This window comes from Pongo abelii, chromosome 11, assembly GCF_028885655.2.
Source record: "Pongo abelii isolate AG06213 chromosome 11, NHGRI_mPonAbe1-v2.0_pri, whole genome shotgun sequence".
NCBI classification, from domain to species: domain Eukaryota; kingdom Metazoa; phylum Chordata; class Mammalia; order Primates; family Hominidae; genus Pongo; species Pongo abelii.
In genome coordinates this window covers 91,029,311-91,053,069 of record NC_071996.2, presented here as the reverse complement: position 1 = coordinate 91,053,069, position 23,759 = coordinate 91,029,311, and the positions used below count along the sequence as shown (strand labels likewise).

At 33.9% G+C, this 23,759-nt stretch overlaps 1 pseudogene; it reads right to left on the bottom strand.

The window, feature by feature from the left end:
* LOC100454268 (protein ARK2N-like) overlaps window positions 1-4,514 on the bottom strand; it is an 85,207-nt pseudogene extending 80,693 nt beyond the window's left edge.
* Between the last annotated feature and the right edge of the window lie 19,245 nt (window positions 4,515-23,759).

Genomic DNA, 23,759 nt, shown 5'->3' with positions numbered 1-23,759 from the left:
ATAGCAGCTTAGAACATACTACTGCTCTTCGTGCCTTCTCTGAGAAGATGATTAAGGGCCTGGTAATGTTTAGTCACACAAGTTTATCCCCAAAAGGTTACCTGCCAACATACTAATAATGATTTCTCCATTGGCTAATCCACAAAACTATGGTAAAAATTTATGAAATACTCTTTCTTTGTTCTGAGGCGAAAAGAAGTGAATGGACAAGCACACTATATGCCGCTGCTTTAAAAATAAATTGCCTTTCATTTTAAGTGACTAGATATCATAAGTGATAGATTTAGACATAATTTATAGTAGAGAGAACTGGGAAGATTTTTTTTTTTTTGCTCTTGGATTCTGTTGAGTTCTAGAAGTATTAGGTAGAAGCATTCATGGATTTCCTGGAGAGACAACAGCTATGGGACTCCCAACTTAACCAAAGATGTGAGTGACGGGGAAAATGCAAAGGTCAGGCCGAGCATAGATACATACAAGGTATAAAAATGAAGAAAAACTTCTTGGTATTTTGGCTCTTTGGGGTAGTTTCTTGGGTAGGGCTTCTACCACCACAGCTCTGGTTGAACTTTAGGCCCTATGTCAGCTGTTCTCTCTGCTTTCACCTTTCTACTGCTTACTCAGTGAACATTCCAGAAGCAACGTACTGTTACATTTGGATAAATATTTTATCCAAGTTACAAAATGGAATGAATATACTACTAAACACTGGCATTAGGTTATTAAATTTATAACATGTTTTAAAAATTATACTACAACAAATAACTCATTTAAGACATCTATTGTCTGAAGAAAAGTCTTCAATTGTAAGATCAAAATCATTTTGTTTAATGCAAAGAAATCTAGTCATGATCAGAGATAAATGTAAAGCCATACAAGAGAAAACAATTGTTTACTCAGCTTTTGTTCAAATTATCTTATAGGTTTTATTACAGTAATTTGTATACAGAACATTTATAGATTTGACTTAGAACAGACTTCTCCATACATTCAAAAAATGTACAATTCCACTAAAACTTGTATTGGTCAACTTTATCCCTAATTAGAAGAAAAGTAGTGAAATATACAATAATTCTAATATTATTTCTGCTCTCTAGATTGTGTTAGTCTCTAATATTGAGTGAGGTCATCAGTGTTTGAGGTTTACAATATAGAGAATGGAACAGATGACATGATACTTGAATAGGCATTGGTTTAAAAAAATAATATATTAGTGTTTGAGAATATGTTTCCAAGTCAATGTGTACCAAAATGTGTTTCTAGAGTGGAAAATCCCTCAGTTGGTCACTCTATATTTAGAAATATATTTGACAGTGTTTTTGTCAGTAATGCTTTGACTCAAGCTGAGTCAAAATTCATTTCATTTTTTAGAGGACATGAAGAACAAAATAAATGTAGCTGATTACGTAAAGCAGGGTTTCCCTAGTCCAGAAAGCCTAAGGATTGCAGAGAGGCTGATAATTGTCTACACTGTGTGTGTACCTGCACTGAGGAGAGAAAGGTGTGAATATAACAAGTGCCTGGGTATTATACAATAACTGAAAACCTATGTCCAGGTAAAGAGAAATCCAAATAAAAATCTGGATCGGTTTACATACAGACATGCTGCTAATATAAGTAAGTTTCTATTGTTTATCAACTGAGAGTTAAAAGTAGCTATTAACATTTGGATACATTCATAAGATTTAGACCTTGTTATCCCTCGAATTAGTCATATTGGTAAAGTGAAAGCATAAACATTTTATGGTTTCCCTTATATCTTTGATTGAATGAGATAGAAAATAAGTGTTATAAGATGTATAGAGTAAGTCTATGAGAAGGGTAGCACAAGTCCCTTCAATTCTCCCTTTTACAACTTAGCAACTACCTGATCCAAGGCATCACTGTTCTCCATTAGAGCACTGCATTTGCCACCTGATTGTAGGCTCCCTCCATCAACGACTCCTTCTACTCCATACTCCAGACAGCAGCAAGGGTGAGACTCCTTGAGTGGAAGAGTGAAACCCTCCATAAATCTATTTCAAAAAGAAACAAAAATACTGGCAAAATTGTCCGAATCAGAACTCTTTGTAGATGTGATTAAGGTAAGTACCTTAAAATGAAGAGATTATCCTAGATTATGCAACATAATCACGAGTCTCTAAAAGTAGAGAACCTTTCTGGGCTCTGGTCAAAGAAATGTGACAGTAGAAGAAAGACATGAAGATACGCAAACTCATTGCTGAATTTGAAGATGGAGGAAGAGGACCATGAGCCAAGTAATGTATACTGCCTCTGAGAATCAGGGGAAGAATGCAAAGAAATGGATTTTCCTGTAGGGCCTTCACGAAAGAATGTGGCCCTGCTGACATCTTCATTGTAGCCAAGTGAGACTGCTGATAGACTTCTGAAATGCAGAACTGAAAGATAACACATCTGTCATTTTTAAACCCGATAAATTTCTGGTAATTTGTCATGGCAGCAATAGAAATTGAATATATTCATGTATACACCTTTGACTTCTTTACCTCTGTCTGATTTATTCTTCAGATATCTAATAATTTGCTTTAAAACACTTCCTTCAATTCATTTTTCACGTAGCCTTGCCTCAGTGAGATCCTCCCTAGCCATTGTGTCTAAAGTGGTAACTCCCTTCACATCCACCCCAAACAGTTTCTAGGCTGATATTCTGTTTTATTTGTCTCTTTAGCACTAATCTATTTCTAATATATGATGGATTTACTTCATTAATTTTGTTTACTGCCTGTCTCCACTTCTAGAAGGTAGCTCCATGAAAGTAGCATTTTCATCCCTTTTTTTCTTCACAACTTTATCTCCAGCATGTAGACATGAGTCTACTACGTTGTATTCTTAAACGATGTTTAATGAATAAATGAGTGTGAAGTAGATGTAGCTGCTTTTTCATGAGACAAGCCATACTTATATACTCATTTACTTATAGTTTTTGTCAGTCTCTTCTGGGGTGTTAGATTCATAAGTGCATAATAATTTGTCGTCTTCTCAGCTACAAGTGTCTCAAATGAGAATTACTTTAAAATACCAGAGGAAGAGACTCTTTAAAATCATAATATTCTCTTTATAAAAATACAAACATGCACAACCATTGGAATATAGTTTTCAGATAATTCATGGACATGCTGAAGCCCATTCTTAAGGTCTATACTGGTGTATCGATTAGAAACATATAATTCCTACCATAGTGAACATTGTAATTGTGTGGCATCACTTTTGAGAACTTGAAAATAAAATCCTTATTACAACTGATAAGTGAACACAGGGTTAAATGAATATTAATAGATCTGTGAGACATGGAGAGTCCTCTTTTCACAAACATAAAGAAATATATGTGTGCATTGACCAAGGAAATAAGAGAATCATTTTTGCCTTATATGAATGCTAAAACCATTTTGATAGTTTTTCTTTTCCTAATGGTAGTTTAATAAAGCTTTCTTTTTATAAAGTAACATTTATCTCTGTACTTTTTTCACTTACTAAATAAACTGAAATGCATAAAATGTTATAGAAAATATACTCACTTGAAAATGTCATTACTGTCTAATTATGAAATAAAATTAAAAAATATTTTGTAACTTCCAGCAGTAATTAAAATTTTTGCCACATATCAGACAACAGATAGACCAATGGCACCTACAACTTTATCAAATTTTAAAAGCTCAATTAAAAAGTCTGTGAAATATGTAAATTTGCTTAGATTTGCTTCCTTACAGACAAAAATTCATAGGACAACAGTAATTTGAATGTAAGAAAAATGGTAAAAATTAATTTATCCACAGTTATTATTTAATTCTTACTAAAGTCAATTAAAAGAGTCACAATTCCCTCACTGAATGATATTTGCTATCTATTTAAACATATGAGAAGAGATACCAATGCATACACAAAATGCAGTTTACAGCTATCACGGAAGATATCTTAGTAAAAAGACTCTTGGCTATATATATCCAATAGAGTTATTAATTCTACTATTGTTACCCACATTAGCCACACATTATAGTGCCTTCTCTCTGACATGACACTGTGTTAGGCACTTTACATATATAAAGTGAATATTTTTAGTCCCCATTTTACAGATCAGAAACTAGAGCTTATTTAGTTTTAAAAATGTGTCCAAATTTATATAGCTGGGAGTGGTAGAGCTGAGATTTAAGAGCTACTGTCCTTACCACTCACAGGAGGTTACTGTCAGAACCTCCTGATTATTTCCACAGACCCCTTCTATTGTTTTTCTCCTTAGTTGATCTTGTTATAATGGACTTTGTCTTCTAAACTGCTTTTCTTATATTACATTTTTCCCATTTGGTATTAATCAGATATAAACCAGAGCCAATCAAGGCCTCCGATGAGCATGACTTCAAGGGTGCTGATATGTTATCATTGGTTACAATCCAAAAGATTTGATATTGTAATCATTCTGTGCAGTGTTTTTTAGGATAAGTATACCTTCCCTTGGGCTCTTCCAAATAATGGAGCCTGAGAGTCCCCACTACTTTCATGGCCCCCTTGATGTGTAGAAACCTGAGGCATGTAATACCCAAACTATCACGAATGCTAAATTTAATAAATGTTGCTTTTATGCTATGGATTTGGAGTCTAAGAGAAAAAAACCTCCCACCCGACTGTTACAACCCTGTCCAACCCTCAAGTTATTATTTCTGTGCTTGCCATGTATCAGACCCTGGGCTAAATATTAGGAATATAATAACCAGCACATGAGATCCCTGTTATCAGGATGCTTAAACACAAATGTGGGTCAGAGTCTCAAATCAAATATGACACAAAATATACAATTGTACATACTTATGTACCATTAAGGAACGATCTCAGACAGTAGACAATGTAGGTACCTACCCTAATCTGTCAGGTCGGCTAAGTCTTCCATAAGTAGGGTAAGTTAACTGAGGGTGCGGGGAAATCCAGGAGAGGGACTGGCAGGCTCAAGTTCTGAGGTTGGAGTGGACTTTGACATCTGAGAAAGTGAAAAAAGAGCAGCATAGCTAAAATACAGAAAGCAAAGGGGAAAGTGGCATAAGATGAGATAAGAGAGGTCAGAAGGGCCTTATAGGCTAGTTTAAGATAACTGCAATTGAGAGCAAGAACAATACAAAGCCACAGAATGGTTTTACGCAGGGTAATGACCTAATCATATTTGCATTTTTATAAAACCACCATTTCCTTATCTTTGAAAATGTGTTTTGTTTTGTTTTGTTTTTGCCGAGTAGATAAAAAGAGAATTTGACCAAAAACGTTTGATTCGAACACAACCCAATCACTTTAAGGCAAAGGAGAGTATTGGTTAACGAGTATTAATCACTCCTACCATTGCTTGGTTCAAAATGAATTTCAATTTTTAACATTCCAGAAAAATGTGAATAAACATGTCCTTGTAAATTTGCATAATTACAAGTATATTCCAAGTATCATGAGAGAATTTCTAATTTAAGTACAGTGCCATCTATGTTTGGTACTGCATTTCTGAGTAGGATGTTTTTTGCGCATTTCCCATAATGAATTTCAGAGCCTTGGTTGAGATCTTGTTCTCATATTGTTTTCCAGTCATATACCATCACTGAAAGTTTTACTCATCAGGAAAATACGTTGCACTATTTGAAAAGGCAGAGGGACAAAGATAGACATGAATACATCCTGATGCAATCATTAATTTTTCTTTCTTTCAAGAAACCCTTGTTTAATATTGAAAATGTATCAACAGGGTGAGATGAAAAAAGAATAGCTCTTCCTCTTTCTCTTTCTCCTTATACTCTTGTTTTTCTTATTCAGAAAGAAAAGGACAAACATGGTTCCTTAGAAGAAACTGTAATTTTATTCCAAAATATTTCATATCATCTAAAATTGTGAAAACTATCACCAGTAGCAATAAATACTTGGTAGATTTTGCCAGTCTGATGAATTAATTCACTGTGAAGTTTATGGTTATATTAATTTTATGTAAGAAAAAAAGGAGGTTTGAAAATCATTAATCAGTGCATAATTCAAAAGAGGAAAGGTTGTAGGGCCAGTGCTCACCACTTACGAGCATCTACCGAAAAGCTGTGTACCTAACAAAAGCTTGAGTGTCAAGGGACTCCAGGTGAAGACAGTTTCAGGTAAGCCCAGACAAGTAATTCTCAGCCCTGGATGCACATTACAGTCATCAGGAAGTTTTATAACATACCAGCAGTGGGTATGGTCAATATATAAGCTTCTCTGGGTTTGACTGAGAGAATCACTATCTTTAAGAATCTCCTCATACTTCCAAAAATGCAGTTAGATTTGAGAATCCCTAGTTCAGACAAGGATTCTTTATTTTAGTTCAATCTTCCTCTACCTTCATCACCTCACTTTTCCAATTGTTTTATTTCCTGTAGTCATTATTTCCTTTAAAGCTAAACCTTACAGAAGTTTTGGACAAAGAAACAAAGGAGAGAGAACAATTCATTGGATACTGAGTGCTATTATTTACAATTCTTTTTCAAAAGCTTTATTAAAGTATAACTAATATACAAAAATGCAAATATTTACTGTACATATTTGGATTTCACCTTTTTTTGTTGTTCAACCTATTGTCACTAGACTTGCCATCTCACCCTGGATTACTGAAACTTTCTTCCAGTTTATTTCTGTCATTAATATTATATATGCACTATGCAGTTATATTCAAGTAGACTTTTAACTGCCAGTGTCCTGATAAAAAAAAAAAACAGCATGGTTTAAATTTGTCTACTGCAATTGCTTCTCTGCTTTCAAAACCTCTCCTTATATATTTTATACTGTCACTATTGCCCCAGTGTCACAGACTCAGCTCCAGTCTTCCTGCTCATTCTTATCACGGAGGATTTCCTTTCGTGCTTCCTTCCCTCTTGCCTTGATGGGCCTATCGTCCTCATTTGCCTTTCTCTTTCTAAAACCCCTCTCAATTCCTATCTTCTCTATGAAGCTGCTATTATTGCAGCCCACACTGACTGCTTCCTTTTTGGAGGTACTAATTTTGTATACTACATCACAAGAATTAGAGCTTTATTATTTTCTAATAGTTTTATAAATATTGGGCCCTTCATACTTTGTTTTATATTTTTTGACGGCAGAAATCAAGTTGTGTATTTTCAAGTTATGTCTTCCACATCTTCCTTGAACTTCCAAACTCCATAAATACTTAATGCTAATAAATATAATCCATACCCTTTTGTAATGCATCGTACTTATTCATGTAACTTTTCTTGGAGTCCTAAAATCTTCCTTAGGGATACTTCTGTGTTTGTCTCATTCTTGCATACTTCTAAGGGTATTTTCATTACACTATATTGTAATGGTTTATTTGTCCACTTCCTATATCTGCTAGATTGTGTGCTTTTTGTGGACAGGAGAAATGTCTTATGTGTTCCCTGTCACTTTAATGAGTTGCTTTTCTTATGTCCTTGCAATGATTCATGTATGCTTTCCTCTATATACCTTCATCATCTTCTTCGTCTTCCACCACAACACTTATTATAAATACAACTTTAACATCTCTTTCACACAATACATTGTAACACAATGCTTCTCAACCAAGGATGTTTTTGAGCCCTGGGGGACATTTGGTAAAGCCTGGAGACGTGTTTTGTAGTCATAACTGAGATTCTATTGTCATCTAATGAGTAGAAACCAGGGATGCTGCTAAATGTTCTTTAATGCACAGGACAGAGCCTCCCCATTACAAATAATTATCCCGCCCAAAATATCAGTAGTGACAAGACTGATAAATTTTGGTGTAAACTCAGGGAACAAGCACTATGTTCATGGATATATGGCTAGCGCTCAGAACTATTTCTGCCACATAATAGATACTCAAGAACACTTGTGTAATTGAACAATGAAGCCTAAGCAGGTCAACTGAGTCCTCTGAAAAAAATAGCATACCATGCTTATTTTATCCCTCCATCAATCCATCCATTGATTCATATGTACATGTTGATCACTTCCCATGTGTGACGCAGGCCAGGCATGGGATGAGGCAATAGGTATACATTGGAGACTATATATATTTGTGTGTTTGTGTGTGTGTGTATATGTCTTACACTCAAAGTTCTTCTATATAATAATAAATACAGACAAGTAAGAGGCAATTTCACAACATTGTATGTACACTGATAATGGGTTTTCTGAGGCCAGCACAAAAGAAGATTATCGAATTCAAACTTGGGGATCACCAAGGGTTGAGTTTTAAAGCCAAGATTTGCAGGATAAATAAAAGTTAACCAAAAGGGGAACTAGAGAAAGACTATACAGAAAGGATTAGAGGCAAAAAGTCTTTCCATATTCCTAGAATTGTAAGCAATTTGGGATAGGTCACGTACAGAATACAACAGAATCCTAAAAAATGAAAGATTTGGAATGATAAGAAGTTTGGACTTTTTACGTGATTAGAATCATATAATTCTAATGGCATTATACAATTTTAAGCAGTTATTATAAAATAACATATGTAAGGTATTACTGTTATTTTTGTTCTTACTGCTAATGTCATTACTAGTCTTTGAAAAAAGATTGGGGAGAGGACAAGAAAATTGAAAATAATATAAAAATTCTTAATGAGATTTATTTACAATGAAATGTTCAGTCATCCTTAAATAATGTTGTGTCATTTTACTTTGTCTATTTCTCTTCTACTTTTGTATTTTATGCAGTTACGTCTATTTTTAAAGAAAACTGGAGCTGCCCATAATGCTTTATTGGACAAATAATACTTCACTGTGAAACCTTTCCCCAACCACAGCCTCCACAAGAGCATCCAACAATGAAAAATGGTAAGTATGATAATCTAATCTAATCTGATTATATCTTATCAATGGAGGTGGAAGTCAAAAATAGAAGTAGGTGCTGCAGGATTCAGGTAGTAGAATGAAAAGTTTAAGGCAGGAGTTATTTACAAAGGCTCTGCCTATTCTTTCTAGGTCACTGTAAAAGAAAAAGATGAGCTTTTCTTTAAATCCAGAAGTGGAAACTACAAGATGGAAAAGTGTTCTGATCCTTTTTTTGAGGACTTTCATTTTATTTCATTTCTGGTGTTATGAAAGCTGACCGTTTCATTTCTGGTGTTATAAAAGCTGCTATCCCTAGCAGTTTTACCCTTCTGTTGGTTTTCCACCTTCCTAACTCATATTTTCAGATGGACAAAAATGCAATCATACATTACTTTTTGCATACCACTTCAAAGTTTACCAAATGTTTTTATCTGCATTTTCTTAGCGAAATGTTAGAGGGTTGGTTTTCACCAAGTTTCACTTACCATCGTATTTTCTTTAGTATAGAACTTCACATGGTGAAAAAGAGAGAAAAAGATCAGCGCAATTCAAATAATCAGCAATTACTCAGGAATTCTTACCTTTATCAAAGAACTCACTGTCAAAAATTATATTTGGTTTTTAATTATGTATATAAAAATACATAGCAGGATTTAGTCATAAGGACAGCTTTTTATTCTTTGCCCCATCTTTTGGCCTTCATGATGGGCATACTTTTAAAACCAAGAGCTCAAAACAAATTTGTTTTTCTATCTGTTCATGAATAAGAGAATCTATCATTCACATGTATCTGTTAAGACAGGTGAGGCCTGTAGCATTATTTTTTAAGCAAGAAATAAATTATTTTGATTTTAAGTGAAAATACTTCACACTAGTAATTAAACAAAGCAAATAAATTATGTGTGGTGTTTTCTTAGTGAAATGGGAATATTTTTCTGATTAATTATTTGGAATCTGTAATAGAGAAACATACTGTTTTGAAAAATAATTGCACAGGTGAAAGCAATAACAAAATCTTCATTAAAAAGGCAAGGGGAACTAGCAGCAGAGGAAAACTGTAAAGAAATTCATTGTGCTTGAGACTAACCTATTTAAGAAGGAGAAATTGCTGACACATCTCTTCAAGAGGATCATAGCTCATATATTTGGAGGATGAAAGAATTTGCAGCAAAGGGAATTAGCTTTAGGCTGTATTTAAATCTCACACACCAGTCTCAATGCCATGTGTACAATTGCAGTATCTTTTCTGAAGTACATATTTTTTTTCCCAATTTTTGAGAATACAATTTTATACTTTGAGTATAATTTTCTCTTTTATGTATTTTTCAAATAAACTTCGTATTTTATAAAACTTTTTGATTTACAGAAAAGTTGTGCTATTAGTCCACAGTGTAGGATTCTCATATACCCACACTGTTTCCCCACTTGTTAAAATTTTATATTAGCATCTTAATTTTGTTGCAATTGATGAAATGACATTGATACATTGTTATTGACTAAAGTCCATACTCTTTATTGAGATTCCCTTAGTTTCAAACCTAATGTCCTTTTTCTTTTTCAGAATGATATCCAGGATACCACAATACATTTAGTTGTCATGCCTTCTTGTCTCCTTAGGTGCTGCTTGACTGTGGCAATTTATTTTCTTTTTCTATTGTTTTTTTGTTTTTTGAGATGGAGTCTTGCTCTGTTGCCCAGGCTGGAGTGGAGTGCAGTGGCACAATTTTGGCTCACTGCAACCTCCGCCCCCCAGGTTCAAGCAATTCTCCTGCCTCAGCCTCCCAAGTAGCTGGGGTTACAGGCACCCACCACCATGCCCAGCTAATTTAAAAAATATTTTTAGTAAAGATGGGGTTTCACCATGTTGGTCTCAAACTCCTGACCTCAGGCGATCTGCCGCCTCGGCCTGGGATTACAGGTGTGAGCCACAGCACCTGGCCAACTGTGACAATTTCTTATACTTTCCTTGTTGTTGATGGCTTTAACAGTTTTGAAGAGTATAAGTCAGGTATTTTGTAGAATGTCTTTCAATTTGGATTTCTCTGATGTTTTCCTTATGATTAGATTGGGGCTTGTGGATTTGGGGGATGAAGACCACACAGCTAAAATATCATTTTTGTCATAGCATAGCAAAGGTATATACTATCAATGTGACTTAGCTTGATCACTTGGTTGAGGTAGTGTTTGTCAAGTTTGTCCATTGTTAAGCTCTTCTTTGTTTCTCTCTTTCCATTCTGTTCATTTTGGAAAGATGTCACTACACACAGCCCATACTTAAGTGAAATTACACTTTATTTTCTTGAGGGCAGAATGTCTAAATAAATTATTTGGAATTCTTCTGTATGGGAGATTTCTATTCATCCCAAATAAAAAATTATTCAATCATTTATTTGTATCAGTAGGGACTCAGGTGTTTATTTACTACTATGGGTTATTATCCAATACTACTTCATTTATTTTCTTGCTCAAATTGCTTTAGCCATTGGCAGCTCTTTCAGTTGGCTCTTGTGTTCCTTTGGCATAATCCCATCATCATGTTTAAATTTTTTCTTTGTAAATTTTTGATCACTTCTTTACTTTATGGCAATATAAGGTACTATAATCTCATTTTTAAGTTTTCTGCCCCTGTTGTAGAATCAGCCATTTCTCCAAAGAGCCTGGTTGCTTTTGCTTTTATTGGAGAATGGTATTAGAAACCAAACTCTAGGCACGACAGGTGCTCATGGCTACTAGAGTGTTGTTGCTTCCAGGCTTTCTCAGCTGACAGAACAAAGGAATACATGTGTATATACATCTAGCTATAGATATATATAAAAACCATCTGTGTGTTAAGCTAAACATATTAATAAGTCTGTAGTAATGTCTTTAATTCCAGTCCATTACCACATAAATTGTTCTACCCTCTTCTCTTTGCTTACTTGTAATCTTCCTCTCCAAAAGTGAAACACCTGGCTTCTATCATCTACCATTTATTTACTAATTGTTCAATTTTAGTGTATATGTATAGTTCTGTCATTGTTTAACACATACCCCTGTGAAGATAAATCTGTCAGCTCACATATTATCCATATATACAATTTATTTTGCCTTTAGCCATGCAGATTCCAGTTATATGCAAAGTTTTTCAGTTCAGGACTTTTTCCTCCACCCCTTTCAGTGGAGTTCTTTCATGTATTTGTAATACAGTCAGATTGTTTTGTCACAGCCTACATTCCATCCTACAATACTTTGACCTCCTAAATATTTTCTAAAATTTGCATACATTAAGATTCTAACTTCTCAGGTAGCCTGCAGGTTTTTTTCTTTTCTTTAAGTTGTTATATATATAGTTCTATTTATCCAGAGTGGTTTTTTCCCTCTCACTGTTTACTTAGCAAGATCCTATTCATTCTTCAGGTCACACTTATTTCAGTATTTTAGAAAAGGGTTTCCTTGACACATCACTATAAAATACTTCTTTTTTTAGGTCCTTCCATATATTCCTGGCATTTTTCTAGATATTTTTTTCTTCTATACACTCCTAAATGAAAATTTCCATTCCAATTATACACAAAAATACAAATGAAAAGCTATACATTTTCTTTTAAATATTCACTTTAAACTTTGAAAATGTTGCCCAACCTTATTATCTGCTTATCTATTTTAACTCAGAGTGAGGGCTTCTCAGTGTTACAAAATCCAATTATGTCTCTATTTGTTAAATCTTTTTGAAATTTTGATCACCAAGACCAGTAGATGCTTCTGGGAATACTATCCAAGGATACCTTTGTATACAAAAAAGTCAAGACAAAATATTCAGTCAAGAGATCCAGTGACCTTTTTTAAGAGATTTTATGTACTAAGTTTAATGGTTTAAAAATAAAACGTTGGCACTTGACAGAATTACATCACTACAAATAAAAGGGAAGAAATTACTTTCTTTCTTTGGCTTTTAGATCAAGCTAATAGGTTTTAGTAATACTTATGAATCTTATTCTTCTGATTTTAACTTTGAGATTTTTCCCTTACTTTTTTATGAGAAGAAAGACTACATCTAATGCAGCAGCAAGAGGAGGGAATATCCTGAATCTGAGTGATAAAATCACATCCATAAAATTCAAGTCTGCTGATGTAGTGATAAAGTTTATCTCACCCCTTCCATTTCATAGTCACATTTTGTGTCCAGTTTTGTATAGCATCTCTCCTTCAAATGTGATGTTAGTCTGATGTAGTCATCATATGTAGTCTGATGTTAACTTCAGCTACATATGATGAAGATAGATTCCTCTCAAGATTTTTCCTATCTTTTTCCTACTTGTAGAACATCCCACTAACTAGATGAAAAAGTGTTACTTTGCTGACAACTCAAGGAAGGACAGAAAGTGATTTTCAATGCTTCTCACTTTGATTGGCATATACATTTGGTGGTAAAATCTTGTTGCTTTTTTTATAGTTCCCCCTAGATTCTCTTCCCATGTCACCCTCAGCACTGTCTTAGATATCATTTATTCTAGAACTATTTCTGTTACTATCACTTCACCAGATAGTTTTTCAATACTGTTCTTTTTATCCATGCCCCTTCAATATACCCTCATTTCTACTGTCAAAAGTATTCTAGCATGAGTTATTTTTAACATATTACACCCACCCCTAACACCTGGAAGTTTATCTCTAGCTTCCCATTTCACTATACATTCAGGTCCAGCTTCTTATTTTAAGATCAAAGTCCTACTACCAAATGATATGTATTTCTTCCCCTTGGCTTTCTATTTCCAAACAATTTTCTGAACCTATTTCCAGGAAGCCTATTGTCACTTTTTCTGTACTCTCATTTTGAACTTTTCACATACCAAAACAGTGTCGTATGCCTGGGGTTATGTTCCTTTAAACACTACCAAAGTCCCTGAATCTTTATCTTTCTCTCTCTCTCAGTCTCTTTTTCCCTCTCCCAGTCTCTTTCTCCTTCCTGAAATAGTGTCTAACATTTCACCTATTTCAGAAAACCTTTCTAGATTGATTACAAAATCTTTCTAGATTGATGGATGGAGGGGTCCTCCTGAATTGGAAGGATGTTTAAATATTGGTGTTCAAAAATCCACACATTTGTACGTTACAGTAGCTTTCTACCCTTTTGTCATTGTTTTAAATTGTGGCCTAGGAAATAGGAAACATATTTTTATTACTCTTGTATGATAACTTGCCAAGTTTAGGCATGATTTTGCGTTTTTGGACATGCTATTATCATTGCTTCATTGTGAATGCATCCATTCACAGTGTAAGAGGAAATTTTCCTTTGTGAGTTATCATTTAATGGTGATATGAATACAACGATTTAAGCTTCTTAAACATTTTAAAATAAGATGTGTATACTATGAAAATGTCATTTGGTTTCAAATCTTTGTCTTATCTTTGGTGTCTTATTGATTAGAAGGTCAAAATAGGACTTGTAAATTTACGTATCTTATATATTAACTTAATTACATGTTTCTAATGACAATCTGCTGGATTTTATTGGCAGGGTATATCACAACTTTTAATGAGCCACATCTTGCACCAGTCCACACTTTGAAACAGAAAGAAAGCAAGTAATTAAATCAGGTTTCCTACATTTAAACACATCGGACTGATTAGATACTTTGGTTTAATTTTCTGGGAAAAGATAGAAAGTTTTAAATTGAATTAGTTATTTACATTGTGTTTTTCATTTATGTGAAGGGAAAATTTATTATGGATATAAAAAAGAAACTTAGCATGTCTTTGCCTTTAAGCAAAATATATGAATGTTTGCATCATGTAGAAATTGACTGCATATGTGCATGTATGTGTATTTTTAAAATTATTGAATTCCCCAGATATTTAATTAAAAATGCATCTATATTTATATGTTCATTAGATTCTCAAAGAGGGTCTGATCAGAAAAAATTCACAATAATATATTTTAGTCACTTGTTTTCCTTTTTTACTACTTAATAATTTTAATAAAGTGGTAAGTCACCTAGTTATTAAAAAACAATATTTTGCATTTGTATACAAATGTATAAAATAATACCTGTATACTGTCACCATATTTATTTTCTTAAAATTTATTTGGTGGAAGATGAGGTAAAAATGCATGTGTAAACTGTACATTTATAGTTTACATATATATTGTTTGTAAGTTCATCAAGATTATATATATGTATACAGATATATGGGGTTAAAATGTTAATAATGCAGTCTAAACTTAAAAATGTGTAAGTTCTATAGATTTTACAATGTAAATAGAATATTTAAAATGGAAGGGATATTTTTCCAGTATTCAAAACTATTGCCCAATTAAGCAAAGTAGTCATTCACATTACTGACAAACACAGAAAAATATTAGCCCAAGCTGTTCATCATTACTGAAAAAAATAACACAGAATACATGTTTTATTGATATGAATAACTTATTACTCCAAAATTACTGCTTTAAAATAAAACTTGTTTCCTTTTTAAGTCTTTATGTATATCAACTGCTCTTTGTATTTGATCTACTTTTATATTTACATGTAATTATATATGTACTTACACATTTAAAGACAATTCACACATTTAAAGAGCCATCTTTTTCCCAGTTCCACTGACCATTATTAAGATTTTTAAGTTTTTACTTACATAATTATTGACTGCTTTCTTTACTGTATTATCTTGGTTGGGTTCTCTACTGAAACATACACTCCAAGTACATATTATCGCTTTTCTCCCAGATCATCTTCAGGCTAGAGTTGGGAAATTCCTTAAAGAACCAAAAAAGCAAACACACACACATTCACACTGAACAGTATTTGTAACTGTGATATTTATTTAAAAATTCACAATAGTCCATAGGAATGATTTATAATTCATTTGGTGTATTAAAATTGTATTTAACTTTCAACAGGTGAAACACAAGCTTTGAAATGTAGAAATCTGTAGTGAACATGTTTCAACTGAGGATAATTTGGAGCAGGGCCAGTGGGGATTTTATTTTATGGTGGTGGCAGAGAGGAGAGTCTGGTGGCAGGCAATGAGTATACAGCTGTGTTGGCAAAGTTCAAATATTCGCAGCCCCAGTGGTGATAACTGTGAGCGTCCATCTGGACAATGGCCAGGTGCTATGCAATCTGTGTTTGGCTCTGGACACCGCTTTGTACTCCAGCCTTCCTACTGGTTCTCTCGTTTTCCTATGACATTCCCACGTTTATGTGTAGGTTAACTAAAGTCAGAATTTGGTTTACTTTTTTCATTTAATATCAAAAAACATTGATTTGATTAATTGCTATATTTTCACATTTAGGGCAACTAACATCCCATGCCAGATGAAAGTTTTCTCTTATCTTGGCCACTACTATTCTGCCTCTCAAGATTCCTATTCATTCTCCTTTCTGTCATATAAAAATTAATTTTAAATTAACCAATGGGGTCTTGAACTGAATATGGAGATTAATTGGGATTCTATATCTGTGAGTTATAAAAGCATAGTGAGTCTCTGGACAATGAAACACCTTTGCCATATATGGTTATCCAAAGGAAGGGGCAATATTATTTTCCAAGCTGTACCAAAAACATATGTTGTTCTCTAAAAAAGAGAATATTTAGAATCAACATTTTGATTGACAACTAGGCATAAAAGGAGTTAGTTCTGCATTAAAGTCTATTCTTTAGTACAGCTCACCTTTTAAAAAATTTATAATATCCTCATCATATAACTATTTCATGTCCACTGTTCTAAATATTAATGACATTGAAAACTAACCATTTGTGATAAACAAATGTTTCCTGAGACAAAAGAGACTTTACTACTATTACATAAAAGTTTAGTGAGCATTTGCAAATTGTCAACTATATTCAAGCTAATACTCCTGTTTGACTATGTTCAGATTCAAATAATCAATCCTTTTAACTAGTAAATTAGGCATTTTCTTCCAATTATTTGTTTAGTTTAAACAGCTGCAAGTCTTTAATAAAATAATTATTTGTAATAGGAACCTGATGAGCTGGAATATCAGAATGTGCCATTATTAGTTGTAGACATTAACTCTATTTTTGTCTAATAAGTAAGGGAGTGGACTTATTCTCTTAACAGAGAGAGCTTGATGACTGGATGAAATGTCGAATTTCCATTTTCAAATGAGCAGTTTCTAAGGTAGGAAAAAAAGATTGTGCAATCTAACCATATTCTTTGGTATTAAACACATCTCCTGAGAACATTGAGAGAAAAGACCATATTTGCTAAAAATGTATAATTCAAAGCTGGGAATGTTCATTAAATAGAGTTAAGGATATTATCCCCAGGTAGAAGGAGCAAATAAGAACACGGATGAGAGAAAAGCCTGGATTCTGCAGTAAAATAGAAGGAGGACAATCCCAGAGGGAAAGAAATAATAGCTATGTTTTACTTGCTCAGGGGACAGTGGTTAGTGGGGTCTGTAGGTGACTTTGGATTGGAGATTTCATTTGACCCGGACCCTGATGGAAATAGGTAATAGTAATTAACACTTTAACACTTTGCAGTGCTTATTATGGGCTAGGTATTATTCTATGATATAGCTGGATGACAGATAGATATACACACATACATGTATATATATATATATATATACACATCCATATGTGTGTGTGTGTGTGTGTGTGTGTATATATATATATATATATATATATATATATCCTGTCACTTAATGCTCACAACAATTCTATGAGTTTGGTCCTATTAGTATTCTTAATATACAAATGAAGAAATTAAGGTAACAAGACATTAAGAAACTTGCACAAGAACATACAGCTCCAACAGCTAGTCATATAGACTGGCTTCAGCACCAGTACCCTTCATTCTACAGCCCATTCTCAGATCAATTGCTCTACCCACAGCTCTGCTAGAGGGGTGGACTTTACAGGTAGTGTTTCTGAATTATTAAACTCTGCTTCTGTTTCATGCCTTGAGAAGGAGGTAGGAAGGTGAACAAAGAATAGTAATTTGGAGCTTTGTGCAAATATTCAAGTTGAGCCAGTGGGATTCCCTCTTACGAGTGTGAATTAAAGAATGCACAGAGAGTAGGCCAGTGAGCAGCAGAGGTTGCAGCTCAACTGTCATGGTATAGAGAAGAATCTGAAGAGGCCCTGGTGGCCATGGGCAGAAAATAAAAATAGGCTCAGGAATCTGGCTGGCAGAGAAAGAATTGAGAGAACACAGTAGAGCAATGGGGAGCCAGAGACACCATGAGAGAGAAGTAGGCAGAGCAGCTCATCCCATTCCAGGCAGCATGTGTCTTTATAATTAATACAAGAGAGAATTTGAGAATATATATGTTTCTGTGTAACTCTTATCATTAGTTATATCGTTGGGAGCAACTGGGAGTTTTCAAACAGAAGGATAAAGTGATCTGGCAGATGATACAGTACAAAAAGACAGCAGAGGATGTAGATTGGAATGGGAAAAACTAAGAACAAGATGTTCATTATAGAAGGTTATGGCTATAGTTCAGATAAAAGAGTAATTTCATTAAAAATGGATCAGAAAATGATTATGAAGACTTATCTGACTTCATTCTCATGCCAACTTATTCATTCACTCATTTGCTCATAGATTCCTAGAAATAAGTTCTTGATCAACTATTCTCCTCTTGTCTTTCTCATTATAAGCACTATCCTTAAAGTCTACAAATTTCAATTTTTTTTGTCAACATACATTTACTACTATGCTAGTTTCTGGGAACACTAAGATAAACATCTAAGTTCTTACCCTCAATGAGTACATACACTGTCTAGTGAAGATGTATAGACTATTAACAAACAGGAACAGATTATTCATAGAAGGGGCAACATTCCCAAACTAACAAAATGTGGAAAACTTTTAAAAGGAGATGATACTGAATTAGAAGCTGGAAGATGAGTTGTGTAACATTTTGAAATTTGTTGACTTCGAGGATAGTGCTTATAATGAGAAAAACAGCAGGAGAATAGTTTATCAAGAATTTCTTTCTAGGAATCTATGTGAAAATTTGTTGAGATGGGGGAGATAGATGACGTGGAACACCAATAAACTATTCTTTTAAAAAAAATAATTGGCAAACAAAAATTGTATAGGCTGGGCATGGTGGCTCATGTCTATAATCCCAGCCCTTTGGGAAGCTGAGGCAGGAGAATTGCTTGAGACCAGGATTTGAGACCAGCTTGGTCAATATAGCAAGATCTAGTCTCAAAAAAAATTATTATGAACAGCATAATGTTTTGAAATATTTATTCATTGTGGAATGACTCAATAAAGCTAATTAACATGTACATTACCTCACTTTTATTTGTGGTAAGACCACTTAAAATCTACTCTCTTTGCAATTTCCAGAAGATAATATATTGCATCTTTAATGTCTTTTCTATTGCCCTATGAGCTACCTGAAGAAAATGTATGTATGAGTTTGGAAGCCTAGTAAATAAACACCATTATTAGGCCAAGAAACAAAACACCTCCTCCAAGCTTACATTGGCTAGACAGGATCAAATGAAGTACTCCCTGGTCTTGCTAAAGGCAGGCCTAAATTCAAGCAGGTAAATGACTGTTTTGGCCTCAGATCTACTGATCCTGTCCTCTGATGGGAAAAGCCAATTTAGTTTACAAAACACAAGCAAATTAGCATGAAGACTAGCACAAGAAGCCAGATCATTTGCTCTAAAACCAAGAGCTTTTCATGCCAGATCTTCTCAGTCTTAGAGTATCTCCCAGGCAGGACTACAACCCTGGCTGTCTCATCTCATCATTTCTGTGGGAGAGACAACTGAAAGGAAATAAAAGTGGGAACCAAAGAGAGATATGAGATTCTGTTTTTAGCTCATGGAGGCAAGACCGTCCTTCAGTAGAAATAAAAGAAACTGACAGAGACTGGAACATGCCTCAGCAGAAAGCAATTGCCCATCTCCCCTTCACCTTTCTTACCTCTTTAAAGTGCCTGTTCTTTCTGGCATCAAGTAATAACATGCATCTCAAAAGCAATAATTTCTAAGGAAATTTGGAAAATCTTACACACACCTTCAAGATCCCCATGCATATTAACATAGAAAAACACTAGAAATGCCCATACTAAAGAAATGTATTAACTTATTTTCATAAACTTATGTTAATAGCTTACATATAAATAACATTATCAAATATTAGAGAAAACCCTTTGGGAGATACGGCAGTAAAGGAGGACATCATATAAGTTTTCTATCACTTTCCCTATCCTAAAATGACATTGCATACTTCTAAAAATCACATTTTTTTTTTCCCAGATACAGTCATGTGTCACTTAATAATGGGGAAATTTTCTGGAAAATGTGTCATTAGGTGATTTTGTCATTGTGCAAACATCATAAAGTACAGTTACACAAACCTGGATGGTATAGCCTATTGCTCCTAGGTTACAAACCTGTACAGCATGTTCCTCTACAGAATACTTGTGGGCAATTGTAACACAGTAGTAAGTATTTGTGTATCTAAATCTATCTAAACATAGAAAAGGTAATGTGTTGTGCCACAATGTTAACCAGGCTATAACATCACTAGGAAATAGAAAATTTCAGCTCCACTATAACCTTATGGGACTACCATTGTATGTGTGGTCCCTTGCTGACTGAAAGGTTGGTTTTGTGGTGTATGACTGTATATTTGGTGCTCAATAAATTTTGGGTGAATAAATATTTTCTCTGTGATGAACATTTTCTATAATGTTATGGTAGTCAGTGGGATAATCATATCGTATCTCCCAAATTATACTCCATAAGTGTCTGATCTGTATATCTGAAAATAAAGTCAGCTCTCAGAATTTGAGAGCATCCCCTACTGTTGTCAGGGCCAAGATAACCAGTAAAGCTGTGACACTGGAGCTTGACTGCTTTACTCATAATTTCAATAGGAAAAAAATATCATTTGTGTTATTTGCTATATTTACATGTATGTGAATTCCTTTATACCTAGAAGTTTTCCCTGATTGTTTCTTTTCCTAATTGCCACAGTTCAATTTTTCAGAAAACACAGATATTTCCTATTTAAATATTTTTGAAATCCATCAACTAATTTTCATCTTGCTGACATCACCCCAATTCCAGTTATAATCATCTCTCTCCTGGACTTCAGCAGTAGCCTTTATATTGTTCTCTGTTTCTATCACAAATTCTTCTCCACAAAATAGCAAGAATGTCATTTTCTAAAGATATGTTATGTTTCTTTCTTGCTTCAAGCTCTTAAAACGCTTCTTCTTGCTTTCTGAGTAAAACCCAAGTTACTTCGGCCTTCAAGTTCCTTTATGGTTTGCTCCTACTTTCCTAAGGCCTAATGTAGCTGACTCTCCACAGCCCAGGACTTTATTTTGAACAAGATTCTGATGGTCAGTCATGATTGAGAATCACCCCCTTCTTCACTGTTGGTATTCACCAAATTCCCTCACTTCTCACTGTCTCAGCAATGGATTCCGGTGGCTTAAAAGTTTTGTGTCCTGCTAGCAGAGAGACAGCCATTTGACCAATGGCAAACACCATGGTTCCTCTTGAAGACTGTGGTCTGTGCTGTGCTTTTTCACCTCAGACTCTGAGAAGCCTCCTTTGAGGCTCCTCTGAGTTTGCTTGCTGCTTCTGCTGTGGCTGCTTTACTTCTGCTACCATGGCTGCTATTGCTGCATGTCCATGTTGCTACATTACCTGCCACAGCACTCCTATGCTTCCAGAGCAGGGGAATGCTTTTTGACCTTGGTAGAGAGGACTTATTTTCCCAGTGAACATTCCCAAATTTGAGAACCAAGCATCAAAGACTGCTCTGTCATCACCTTTCAACAGCATGTCATAATTTATGCATGCAGAATTGCTGGGTTGTTGGATGGTGGTAATGGCCTTAGCACCAAAGCATTCTCATCTGCAGAATTCTGTAACACCCTTCCCCTTCCCAGCACACACACATACATGCACTCACCACTGTTTATGTGCACATCTGTTTAAGCATACTCTCTCTCTAACTTCAAAATAGACTAAAGATAGTTTTACACCTATCACTATAGATGATAGTTACCATTTTGAGTACTAAATGTAAAATCTATTCTTTGAAAATGTTGATAATGAAGAATACCCATTCTGGAGTTAATATGGGGAATGATGATAAAAGTGTTAGAGGATATTTTACTATAGCTGTGATGTTAGTTTAGCTTTTCCAAATAAAGTAGGCTTCCCAAACCAAAGCCATATTCAGATGGGTAGTGTAAAAAGCAAACAAACAAAAAATAAAACAGAGTGTTATAGGTGGTGGATTTTTGCAAGTGAGCAGGGCAGGCAAAAAATTCTAGAGCTGGTGAATGACTAACTGCTTCTATTTCATTAATTGTGTGCCTGGATACAGTTGACAAAGGAACATAATTGTTGTTCCAGCCTGTGAAAGATGACAAAAAGTCTTAAAAAAATAGTTTTAATGAGATCCAGATATTTTTAAGTAATTGACACAAAAATATTTTAACTTCAGGATGATGATTAGCCAAAACAAAAAATTTGAAGAAAATGAAAATTTCAGAAATTTAAGGCGTTATAATATTTTTTAACAGACTACATGAGTTTTCCACCTATATCTTTGATCAATCATCTAACACCTATAATTTGTTTCACGGGTAACAATATTACTAAAATGTAATGTTTGATTTATATCTTCTAAAAGCCATATGTGTAGTTTCTTTTTAAAGGTCATTCATTGCATTTTTTAAGGTCTAAAATTTTCAATAATGTGTTAGAATTTCCTACACATTTATCATCTACATTTTACTGCATATTGATTTGGAATTTCCTTGCACATATGCTTGTTTATACATACATATTCATGATACCAATTTGATTAATGATCTTTTCTTTCTTACTCCTACAGTTTAATGGATAGAATAGAATGCTTGACAATGCTCTTCAGTTTGGAATGAGACATGCTAATTACTTTTTTTGAAGGCCAATGAACATTTTCAGTCATAGAACTTTCTGGTATTTTTAATGTATGGTATTGTTAATGCTTAATTCTTCAGATTGTTTCAACTGTAATGATGATGGGAAAATAACAATAATTGCTGCAGTTGTTTTTGTTGATTCAGACTCTGACATTCAGTCTATTTATGCCAGAGCCTTTTAGATGGAATGTGGTCTGAGACTTCATTATCAAGTGAGCAGGGTCAGTATTTGAAAAGGCAAATAATGTGTAGTTAGCTGATGTGTTTTTCTCACTGCTAGATTTAATTTCATCAAGAAAACATATTCATTTTTGATAGTTTTTGACAATATTCCTGATTATAATATAGAATTGAAGAACTTTATTTTTTTTATTTTTTTATTTTTTTTTTCATTTTAACGTTTTTATTTAACCCAAGGAATACAGATAGAATCAACACCAATACAATTTATGTCACAATGATGAATAAGATACATGCTACAATCCTTCATTCTCAGATGCAAAATCTAGTATGTGTTTTACAGCAAACCTCAATAGGAAACTGAATTGAAGAACTTTAAATCTGAATTGAATTTCCAATAGTTTATTAGTCATCCCACACAGAAACCTTATGAGGTCAGTATAATTAACCATCATTTTGTAGTAAGCCTATTAGAAAATTTCCTCTATGTACCTCTTAGAGTAGCCTTGTTATTCCAATATTCATTTTGATAGTAATAGCAGAGGTTGTGTTCAATATTACATCTTCAGGTGTACTGTATAGAATATATTTTATTATCTGAAGCTTTTTTCATTTAATTTTCATAATGATGCAAATATAGAACAATAAAGTATGAAGAACAAACATGTCCTTCAAGATTAAGTACGAATTCATAAAGGAAATAAAGGTTGTAAGATTATGGCCAAAATTATTCACATATATCTAAGACACTTCACTCATTTTATGTTGCCTGAAAATATGGGGAATGCTAATTATTAAAATCTATATTGTACAAAGTGGTTTAAACTAATTAATATTATGAAAGATACACTGAAAATATTTTTCT